An 11,864-nucleotide genomic window follows, 5' to 3' on the forward strand; every position below is an offset into this window, starting at 1 on the left:
TTAAAAACATGTATGCAGTATTTTAATTCTACTCTCAGCAAAATTGTGTTATTGAGATTCAAGCCAATGTTGTAAGTTAGTTCGCTAAGTAGCTTCCACGCGCGTAGCATTATTTAATTACAGTTTGACAGAAAGTACTTATATGTGGCCGAAATTACACACATACGGGAACAGCTATGAAACCATTCGCTGAATATGGATAACAGTGCTTGCAACATATCAGTATGGAGTCACAAACATTGAGGTAATCGTAGGATCTGAGATGATAGTGCAACAATACTATTTTCATTTCTGCTTAACGTGTTTTCTTTTAATGCTGATGACTTCAATATGATAACCTTTTCGCTCAGTGTAAGACTGCTCGTGCAATCGTACTTTGTGATCGTATTTAACATAGAAATGACGCACTGTACAGGTGAAACTGCTGTTAATTATTTGTACAATTAAAAATAAATTATACAGCAGTTCCACATATTACACTATGTCATTTGTTACGTTTGTCAAAGCTGTGGAACACAATCAACAAAAACTGGTTTGGTTATTCACATAATTTAACTGCGGTAACAGTTATTATTATTATTGAGTGATGGTGACAATGGAAGTCAACATGCCTCGAGACGACAGGATCATGGAATGCGTCCAAACATACGTACACTTCATCAGCATAATGATCAGTTCATGCGTTATAAAAACTGTTTTCTTATTAAGCCGTTTATTCGTCGGCAATAGACTTTCATCCTACGTTATATACAAACATCAACCGTTGAAGAAATTCATGGACGCATAATTGTTCAGTGTTTGCTAGCGGATGTGACCTAGTCCGATTTCCAAGTGGATCATTGTGCATTATAGGCATAAGTATGCTGGAATACTACCTTTACATGTAATTAAATCCGGCTTTACTGGGACGATGAAACCGTTACCTACTTCCCTTTCGGAATTACATGGAAAGCATTTACCGTAACCTACTGATTGGTATATTGTTTGGGGAAATAAAAAATTCGCGTACACTCTTCTTAATTTTTAAAGGCTTGTTTTGGGAGCTTTTTTCTATCATTTAAGACAGACTTTTTGTAAAAAAACTTGATTTTATATCAAATGGTCAAGTGACGTTTCTTCTTTCATTTGCTACATGTTTTGCTGTGGATGTATCAAATTTACCACTACAAAAACTTTCCCACTCGTTAAAACTGGACAAAGATGCTCACTAAGTGGAAAGTCAACACATTTTGTACATTTTTATGATACGAACACAACTAGCCCTCTCTGAAACAAAGAGGTATTAAGGTTTCATAAGATATTTCTATTTATAGAATTACTCCTTTTACCAAACATCTGTGACTAATTCACCTTGCTGTCATGAAACGTTGAATTTTAAACATCAATATAACTACACCTAGCTATAACTTGTGTAATACTTTGCAAGTGAAGTGCTATTTATTCAAAACACTTTGTTTAATGATAAAAATTATTGAGAACGTAATACATCTCGCTAACTTTAGTGTGCCCCAAACCGAAAGGAAACCAAACTAAAAGCCAGTAAATTTTTTTTTTTTGATATGGTAACTAAAAAGAAGTGGTATTTTTAACACTTCGTATGATTTACATTGCAAATAGCGGAAACGTTTTACAGGTCGTGATTTCCAAATGTTTTCTTCGCTGTTGATTCATTTTAGGACTAATAATTTATAATCAGTCGCAGGCGAGATAAGCTTGATTTCAAGAAAATTGCCTGACACTAGTGTAATTAACAACTCAGTTATGCCACGGCCAAAGTAGCATAGAAGGAAACTTCTTCAGTGTTCGATCTTACGATTTGGCTATCCACTTCCTCTTTTGAGTATTGTTTCCCAAGAAATATCTTTTGGGGAGGAGAATAATTAAATATATTATACATTATCGGTGTCGTATAAAATTCTTCGAGAATTCAAAATTTCATGCTTTACGGTACTGTTGTAGTCTCGCAACAAACACCCACACAATATTTTACTTACATCCATAACAGCAGACGGAGAAATCTGTCTAGCAGAATTCCTTATTGATTGAACCTTCGCAGAATTTGGGATCCACGATTGTTTGACTACATCTCTACTGCATTCGTAACTATCTGACCAATTTTTTCATGTGATATTGTCAAGGATACGTAAAACGTTATACTGAGGATCTAAACGACCGAATAATGCGGAGTAAAGTCATATGACTGTGCGCCGAATAAGGAAAGTACTTGGTACAACGCATTCAGCAATTTCTTTAGTGCCAGCTTGCAACGAGAACCTGAATTGTCAAATAAAGGAAAAAAGGGATATTCCTCAGAAACTAAGAACAGGTCCTCTCTACCAACAATCATAACAGTATTTTGTGAAATTAGAATGTTATTTGTTTTGTCAGTCATTGATCAAATTTGCATTAGGATTGAGTTTACGAAAGAAAATGATGAGAGCTTTTGCAGTCTGTTGCAGCTCCAAAGAAAAAGTAAGTTATCTGCAGCTGCCTGTTCAAATTAACTCACGAAATTATTACTTAACGATTATGGAAGACGTAACTGTCAGGCGCAGTAAAGAAGAGAGACATGGAAAGGGCCACTAAGATCAAAAATGGGGTATATAAAAGACCTTAATATCAAATAAAATATTAACTGTGACCAAAGTGGCTGTTTCCTCTACAATATTTAATTATTAATTTTATTGCATTTTCTCCAATAAAACCTGGTCTGAAGAGAATGTCATTCCATCTGTAACTTTACCCAATATGCAATAAGGATTTCATAATCGGAAGTTTCCGTCTCACAATTTCATGAATGTTTAGAGCTACCTCAGCTACGAAAAACGATGTTGTAGAGGCAGAAATTATCCGGCATATGTGTAGTATCCTGTAGTAAAAACTTTTCCTGTCTAATAAAAATAATGATACTTCAAGCCATAGGGGAAAAGTGGGAGATTTTTTTATGTAATTTAACAGGAAATAAACCGAAAAATAAAGCCCAAAAACTTTAGTAGGCCCGTATATGTAATATAAAACAAAAGCTTATTCTCTCTGCATAGAAACATAACGCGCTTAACAGCTCACACATACACACTGACATCTTTCGTAGTTTCGTTTAGCTTAATGTTTCATTTAGATTAATCGCGCGACACTTATATTACGATGACACACTTATATTACGATGAAACGCTTACGTCATAGTCTCTACACCCTCAGCTTTAGAAATAAAAAAAGAAAAAAAATCAACCAACATGGCTGGTTATGTTGTTTCACTGACGTCGCGTGATGTATGGAACACGTAGTTACTAGAAGTGACGGTTGCGATTGTTTCAGTTCTGTCACAAAATGAGCAGACTTATTGCGGAAAGTAATAAATACTGACACGGATAATAGGCTTCGTGACTCTAACTAAAAATCCGACTCTAACTGAAAATCCGTATCGAGTTGATAACTCGTTTCTAGGAAAGAAACGTTTGAACGGCGCACTGCGAGCTTCGGTTGGCGTCTGCTCGCCACGTGTATTATTGTGGCCCGCTATCTGCTTTAACGGGCGACTTGCCCCTTTAAACGGCAGCTTTAAAAGCCAGCTGATTCCAGCGCTCGCTCGCATGCACATGTGTGGCGCAGGTCGGCAACAGCGTCGCGCGCAAGAGAAACCATTCGACTGTTTTCAGTTACAACTGCCCCAAGTAACAGACTATTTTAATCTGGCCCTTCTTTAATACCTGTAATTTATTGTGGATGATGTCTAACAACTGTACACGCCGCAGACAGCAACATGGAAAGGAAGTGATGTTATTAATGATGTTTCGTTTGAGAGCACTGCGGTAGAATACAGCCCTTGGCTTAAAAAAAATTACGCAAATAAATACAGCGCACTTACAACGAACTCGCTTGTTCTTTCGAAGTACATACAGTAGCTGTGGACATACGTGGAGATTTTAATAAGAACATGTCAGTTTGCATTTTTACATTATACTTTGCTGTTGGCCGGAACAGCCTGCAGTAGGGGCTGTAGCTAGAGATATCAATAGTCCCTTGAACTTTTTTTTTTTTAAACCCTAAAACACTAAAGGGGGGGGGGGGAGTTACATTGTCACCAAGCGATCGTAAATTTTACTACTCCATACTTTATGCAAAGGATGTCATGCACTAGTTAATTACAATTATAAGGTCTCCAGTGTCTTGAAAATAGTTGTAATTATTTTTTATACATATATTTCATTTCGTGTTACTTTCAGCATGCATACTTTCATTCACTTAGGCAATTGCTACATTTTTTACTTTCTTATATAAAAGTCAACGCTGACATACGAGGTCTGTTCAAAAAATTCCGGAACATTCGTAATTTCGCGCCAATGGTGTGTTGGAGCGAAATGCGGTTGGCATACGGGCAGACACACCTGTGTTTTGTGTAACTGCCGCAGGTTTCATTGTTATATGTCTGTTAGTTATTGTTCAGTGCTGTATTGAGTGGAACGTTGTGTCGCAGTTTGCGAATTTCGAGATGGCAGAGTTAGAGGAGCAACGCGTCTGCATTAAAATTTGCGTGTAACTCGAGAAAATCTTTACAGAGACACATTGAATGATGTGGGAAGCCTATGGCGATGAGTGCTTAAGCTCTACTCGAGGTTACGAACCGTTCACACGGTTTAAAAATGGCCTGGCGGAACTTAAAAGATGACCCTAGTTCAGGACGCCCTTTGACGTCTACCAACGACGCTCGTGTCACACACGTCAGCGAAACTGTGCGTGCCAATCGAAGACTGACTGTCCGAGAGATTGCAGATTAACGTTTCAGGAGAAGGAAACTGTCTGAAATATGGCGAGATAATTCGTGGACCCTGCATCACGATAACACAACCGCACATTCATCCCCGTTGGTGTGTGACTACCGCACAGAAAACAAAATCACCGTGTTGCCTCATCCTCCGTACTCTCCGGATGTGGCCCCTGCGGACTTTTTTTTATTTTCAGAGATGAAAACCCCGTTGAAAAGATGAAATTTGCAACGATAGACGAGATAAAAGAAAATCAGCAGACGACGCTTCGCCCGATCCAGAGAGAGGCGTACCGAAACTGCTTCCAGAAATGAAAACGGCTTTGGGAGCGGTGTATCACTTGTGGAGGAGAGTATTTCGATGGAGACCATGCACGATAAGTAAAAGGTAACGCAGAAACATGTTGGGGACAACGTTCCGGAATTTTTGGACTGACCTTCGTAAACTCGACGGTTGGTTTACTATGTTTCCTCCGACTTTCGAACTAATTTGTAGGGGGTCTTCAATTTAACGTGAACTTCGAACCACGCTGCAAATCGGCATTTTGACATCGACAAAGGTCGCCAGTGGTGAAACAAATGATAAGCGACAGATAAAGATCGCAGATGACTGGCTGCAGATATGTGGTCTGGACTTAACCCCGCAGCCACCGAGCCACAATTTTTTTTTGTGGTTGTAAAAATGTATTATTTCGGAGAAAACTACGAAACTATTGCTTAATAGTTATAAAGATTATTTTTGTGTATTTGTAGCTGGAGTCATATTAACCGATGTGTGCCTATCTAACTAATTAATGAGAAGATACGGTGCAACGGCTAAGATCAATGAAGACTAAATTTTGCTATAAGAGTAATTTGTTGCTGCTGCTGTGGCCTTCAGTCCGAAGACTGGTTTGATGCAGCTCTCCACGCTACTCTATCCTGTGCGAGCCTCTTGACCTCCGAATAACTATTGCAACCCACGTCCTTCTGAATCTGCTTGCTGTATTAATCTTTTGCTTTCCCTCTACGATTTTTACCTCCCACCCTTCCCTACAATACGAAACTGGTGATCCCATGATGTCTCAGAATGTGTCCCATCAACCGATCCCATCTTTTAGTCAAATTGTGTCACAAATTTCTTGTCTCCCCAGTTCTATTCAGTATCTCGTCATTAGTTACGTGATCTGCCCGTCTAATCTTCAAATTTCTTCTGTAGCACCACATTTCGAGCCGGCCGGTGTGGCCGTGCTGTTCTAGGTGCTGCAGTCTGGAACCGAGCGACCGCTCCGGTCGCAGGTTCGAATCCTGCCTCGGGCATGGATGTGTGTGATGTCCTTAAGTTAGTTAGGTTTAATTAGTTCTAAGTTCTAGGCGACTGATGACCTCAGAAGTTAAGTCGCGTAGTGCTCAGAGCCATTTGAACCACATTTCGAAAACTTCTTTTCTTGTCTAAACTGTCTATCAATTCACGACTGATTGGCAGTTTTTGAGTCGGTCTAGTGTCAACAAAATTGCTATTGCCTTTAATTTATTCGAGAAAATTTTTACAACTGTTTTATCCTCTTGTGTCAAGCATAAACTAACCTAATCTTGTCTGCAGCTCGTGGTCTAGTAGCTAGCCTTGCTGCCTCTGGATCAGGGGGTCTCGGGTTCAATTCCTGGCCGGGTTGGGGATGATTTTCTCTGCCCGAGAACTAGGTGTTTGTGTTGTCCTCCTCATTTCGTCCCAATCATCATTCGTGACAGTGGCTAGATTGGACTGTGTAAAAATTGGGCTTTGTACAGGCGTTGATGACTGCGCAGTTGAACGCCCCACGAACCAAACATCACCATCATAACCTAATCTTAGTTAGCTCCAGCAATAGCTAAAGTAAGTAATGATCATCTTTTGTCGAATAATTTTCATTGACCAAAATAACTAGGTAAAATAAAGCACATTTACAAATCACAAACAAAGTATTTTAGGAATAAGCGATTTTCACCAAACAATCCAGGCTCTAAAAGCAGCATTGTCGATTTTATATACAGCCAAATAACATTTACTGGAAAAATAAACATTATTTAGAAAACATGTACACTGCATCTTTAATTAAGTAATTAACTTTAACTGAACAAATTGAACCAACATCTATATTAGCAGAATAGATAAATGTGAAGTAATTGTTAATTAGACAGACATGTCAAGGTGTTTGTAATTCTAAGATGTGGCACCGTTAATGTGGTAGGGCGAGTATGCAAGCCATTTTTGCTAATACTAAGATTGAGACTATTGGAGCAGCTAATCTTAGAGCGCCGATTTGGCAGCTGTCCATTGAAAATAATTAGAACTGCTTGTTTGCAACAATAATATTAGGATCTGGTGATATGTAGGTTAAAATCAAAATTTCAGATCAAAAAGAATTTTTAGGAGATTCTGCAAATCATATAGTTATTCTCTAGACGTATCCAGCAGATTCATATTATGGACGCAGTGATTGGAAGCTCACAGACGACCCAATGACATCAGGAACGCTTATACACTTTGTAACTAAGAGTGCACATTAAATGCAACTCGATGAGTATGAAGGAAATTACTTGGTACTGTTTGCATTAGGGCAGTCGTCGGAACCATTGTAGATGTTCTCGGTGAGTGAACATCGAATAACCACTACTTCTCCAACCGAATGCAGCAGTCAGCTATTGCACTTATTACGTAGGTTCTCTTCTCCACGAAATTCATTGGTAAAGGAGATCAGTTATTGTCACTGCGGATGTTGACGATAGTTTAGACCACAACCTCAATTATACAAATGAGAACAACATGAGAAATGTTCCTCAGAGCAATATGCCGATCATTTGACGAGACTTGACTGAAACGTAGAAACTAGGAAGTCATTCAGGACAAAGGGGAGATATGTGCATAGTTGGTCTCTGACTTCTTATTGCGAGAGGTTAATTGTCAGTACACATCCGATTAAAGAAGTATCCATCAACTGTGAGAGATTTCCAACGTCTCCAATCAGTATCATCTTAGGGAACATCCCTGTAGTTTACAGTTCTACAAAAACATTACGACTTCAGCAGAACTGCAAGTCTGAACTTATGTAATTTAATAATCCAATAAAAAAGTAAGAATACGATAGGATTCTTAAACAAAAAGTATTCACAACTAATGTCATAATAACCATAGATCAAAATGAGTAAACAAACGGAATGCTAATACCAGTGACTTGCTTAAACTGTGAAGTTACGTATCCTGTTCGTCGTGATAAAACAAGTAATTTATTACATTAATTTAAAACTTAAAAGTTTCAAATGAAAACTGATAAAACAGAAATAGTGCCCTTCGATTATGAGTCCCGCATCATAATCAAGTCCAACGGAGCTGTAACGACAGAAGGAGCAATAAATGAAATATTAAAACGTGTTATTGATCGGTTCTTGCTAAATTGTACGTCACCTACAAGAAGCACTGTTCATTCAGTTGTGTACAGCGTATGATCATCAAAGGAAATGTATAAAACTGAATGTTCAAAGTTCCTTTGTGTGCAGACTGATTAGTACTTGAATTTGATATCATATGAAAACAGTTATCCCCAAATGCCTCAGTTCCGCAACATGAAATTGCTGATTTTGATGAAGGAAGCATTAGAAAATTAGCTTACTTTTCATACTTCCCTTCATCGGTGTCATATTCGTTGCATAGAGACGTTCTGGTGTCCGTCCTTCGGCGTGATACAGGGGGTTATTGTTTAAAAAACTATCAACAACAGACTCAAAGTATATCTTCTCTCTTACGAAGTTCATTATGAAGAATCGGCGCAATTTGAAAACGACAGTAGCAAACATAAACATAACACTAGGAACAAAAATAGCCTCCACTACCCACAACTTAACTTACTCTTGTACAAAAGGAAGAAAGTATGCACCCACAAAAATATTTGACGACCTCCCTTGTGAATTAAAAGTGTTGGCAGGTAAGTTTTAAATACAAATTAAAATAATTTCTCCTTCGAAACTCATTCTACTGCCAATATGTTCTGAGTACACATTATATGTTTGGTTGTGTTACATTATCAAATTTTATTGAAGATTAAGATTTTAAAAAATCCATGTATAACTATGTTTCCACAGAGAAACTGTGCCTTATTTGTAAACCTACTGACAGGAATGACATCACTCGAACTGTCGCAAATGTGATCCACTGAACATGCGAAAAACTAAACTAATGCAATTAAGATAGAAAAATTCAAACAAACAAAAATATGTCCTTCATGGTAAGTGTAACACGTCACAACTTACGTGTCTCACAGATTTCTGTGTTTAACACTAAATACCTGCACCACTCTTTAAATTTACGTCCGTCAGCGTACTTATGAGTAAAATCTGTTGCAACGTTACTGTTGAGTGAATTAGGTGACGATATTTACAAGAAACGATGCGCTACACATTAATTGAATATAGATAGCATTTTTCATGGATAGAAGTGCCAAGCTGTAGCACTTTCGTGAGCCAGCGTTTTTACGCTTTCTAAGGCCTTTCTATAGAAGTTCTTGTACATTTTACAGTTGAAATTAGCATTACGACCTCATAGAGTCCAGGCAGAGTTCTGTCTAAATTTCTGTTCAACATTTCCTTACCAAAGAAGAGGAAAGCGAGAAGATGTGAAGACCACAGACTCGTTAGTCTTATGAACCATTCTCTGAAAGAAAATAGTTCTGAGAGTCGTCCATCAAAGGCTATATGAAAAACGCGAGAAATTCATTAGTGAGACACAGTTTGGATTTAGGAAAGGTTTAGGTACAAGAGAAGCAATAGTCGCACTACAAGTTCTAGCACAAAACTGCTTTGATCAGGGTAAAAATGTACACCTCTGTTTTATTGACTACAAAAAAGCTTTCGATGAGTACAACATCATAAACTCGTGGAAATTCTCAAAAGAATTGATACAGATGAGAAAGACATCCGCTGTATAGAGAATTTATATTGGAATCAAACAGCGCAGGTTAAATTTGATGATGAGGTCACAGATTTGGTCAGTATATGTACAGGAGTCCGACAAGGATGCATACTGTCATCCCAGTTATTTAACTTATACTCTGAGAGTATTTTTAAGGGGGCACTTGATAATGTAGAAAAAGGCATAAAGGTTAACGGAGTTTATATCAACAACATTCGCTACGCTGATGACACGGTATTGATAGCTGATAATTTAGATGACCTTCAACAACACATCAACGTAGTAGGAGATTACAGCAGTACTCTAGACCTGATCATTAACATAAAAAAAGACTAATTTTATGATTGTCACACAAGAATCCGACTCTTCTAAAGATACAAATCTACGATTTCAAGGGTCTGTAATACAAAGAGTTAACAAGTTTAAATACCTTGGAACCTTGCTTTGTGAAGACTGGTGAACAGACTTGGAAATAAAATGTCGCATAGAGAACGCCCGAAACTCATTAACAAAATTTAAGAATATTCTTACAAGCACAGACCTAGGCCTAAACCTTATAGTCCTTTTCGTAAAATGCTATATCTGGTCCGTGCTTCTGTATGGCTCTGAAGGATGGACACTAAATATAACAACAATGAAAAAGTTAGAGGCCTTTGAAATGTGTATTTATCGCAGAATGCTTAAAATACGGTGGACTGCAAGACTAACCAACACTGAAGTACTAGAACGAATGAACAAGCAGCGAGAAATGTTGACAGTGCTTAAAAGAAGAAAAACTGCGTACCTATGACATATACGAGGGTGAGTCAAATGAAAACCTTAAATATTTTTTAAAATATTATTTATTGTGCAGAAGTGGTACAAAGCTGTATCACTTTTCAACATAATCTCCCCCACGCTCAATGCAAGTCCGCCAGCGCTTACAAAGTGCATAAATTCCTTTAGAAAAAAATTCTTTTGGTGGTCCGCGCAACCACTCATGCACCGCGTGGCGTACCTCTAAATGAGAACGAAACTTCTTTCCTTCCATTGCGTCTTTGAGTGGTCCAAACATATGGAAATCACTTGGGGCAAGGTCTGGTGAGTATAGTGGATGAGGAAGACACTCAAAATGCAGGTCTGTGATTGTTGCAACTGTTGTACGAGCAGTGTGGGGCCTTGCATTGTCATGTTTCAAAAGGACACCTGCTGACAGCAATCTACGTCGCTTTGATTTGATTGCAGGCCGCAGATGATTTTTTGGGAGATCTGTGTATGATGCACTGGTGGCAGTGGTCCCTCTAGGCACGTAATGCTCCAAAATGACGCCTTTTTCGTCCCAAAAGAGAGTCAGCATAACCTTCCCTGCTGATTTCGAAACTTTTGGTGATGAGGAATGGCGCCATTCCTTGCTCGCTCTCTTCGTTTCCGGTTGGTGGAAGTGAACCCAGGTTTCGTCCCCAGTAACGATTCTTGCAAGGAAGCCATCACCTTCTCGTTCAAAGCGCCGAAGAAGTTCTTCACAAGCATCAACACGTCGTTCTCTCATTTCAGGATTCAGCTGCCGTGGCACCCATCTTGCAGACACTTTGTGAAACTGGAGCACGTCATGCACAATGTGGTGTGCTGACCCATGACTAAGCTGTAAACATGCTGCAATGTCATTCAGTGTCAGTCGGCGGTTTTCCTTCACTATGGCTTCAACTGCTGAAATGTTCTGTGGAGTCACAACTCGTTGTGTCTGACCTGCACGAGAGCATCTTCCACTGAAGTCACACCATTTGCGAACTTCCTACTCCATTCGTAGACTTGCTGCTGTGACAAACATCCATCACCGTACTGAACCTTCATTCGTCGATGAATTTCAATAAGTTTCACACCTTCACTATGCAAAAACCGAATAACGGAACGCTGTTCTTCCCTGGTGCAAGCCGCAAGTGGCGCGGCCATCTTTATACTGACACTGCGATGGTATGTGTGCATCTGCACTATGCTGCCACCTATAGGCCATTCTGCACGCTGTTTGTAGCACTCTTACCAACTTACAGGATAACGGCGCAAAATTTCGATTTGTTATTACAAATTTAAGGTTTTCATTTGACTCACCCTCGTAGTACGGAACAGCAAATACATGCTTCTGCAGTTAATAATAGAAGGGAAGACTGAAGGAAAAAGAAGACGAGGGCGAAGAAGAACTTCCTG

Source organism: Schistocerca nitens, chromosome 7, assembly GCF_023898315.1.
Source record: "Schistocerca nitens isolate TAMUIC-IGC-003100 chromosome 7, iqSchNite1.1, whole genome shotgun sequence".
NCBI lineage: Eukaryota > Metazoa > Arthropoda > Insecta > Orthoptera > Acrididae > Schistocerca > Schistocerca nitens.